The following is a 919-nucleotide window of genomic DNA, read 5'->3' on the forward strand; positions in this document are numbered from 1 at the left end:
TATATATATATATATATATATACTACACATTTACAAGAATAAAATCACAATGACAAACATTCAATTAGAAATGACAAATGTTTGCACATAAATCTTTGAAAAGTATGAAGTGTTTTAACAAAATGTGCTGGAACGCAGATTAAAGAAAAAAACAAAACGTGATGGGCTAGCAGCCCCGATTAAACAAACAATAACTGAATATTTGCAGAAATTAAATAAATCAGACCATAATCTGATCACCTTATCTTTATTTAAAGAAAAGCCTTCATTATGATCTCTGTTGCCCATCTCTTTAGTTTCATGTTACCTCCTGGGCTTGATCTCATGTAAACTCTGGGACAAACTCAGGTCCCCCTCCCTGAGTAAATAAATAACCATCTGAAGGATTAGTTGGGATATCTGTAACCCGGGGTGGCAGGGGTCACTCTGTCTCCAGGCTGTAGACAGCTATGGTCTCGCTGTTTAATCTGGTTAAATGGTCAATGTGCCAGTTCTCAATGCACTTCCATAGAAAGGGCTTCCACATGCCCACCCCCTGCCTGCAGGGGTCTGCTCTTGGCTCTGTGGAGACTCCACGTTTCCTGCAGTTGGGGAGGGGTTTACTGAAGGCTGCCTGGCAGACACGACAGGGTTCAGATGGGTGCCCATCAGAGTACTTCATAGGGGTACACTGGGGTGTTAACTATTTGACAGAACATCACTTCAGAAATGGCAGGACTATCCCTTTTAAGTTAGTAACAAGTATGAAGTTTAATAAAAAGTACGAGATTGGACCTTCTGTGTCTTGTTGTCCCCCCACCTGCTGTCTCCTGATGTTCCTCCATAGAGCAGCTGAAAGAGGAGAAACCCTTCTGATGCGATCATCCTGGTGTTAGACTCACAATCCGACCTGCCCCCCCTTTCTCTCCCTACAGCATAA

This window comes from Nematolebias whitei, chromosome 21, assembly GCF_014905685.2.
Source record: "Nematolebias whitei isolate Nwh7 chromosome 21, NemWhi1, whole genome shotgun sequence".
Taxonomy (NCBI): Eukaryota; Metazoa; Chordata; class Actinopteri; order Cyprinodontiformes; family Rivulidae; genus Nematolebias; species Nematolebias whitei.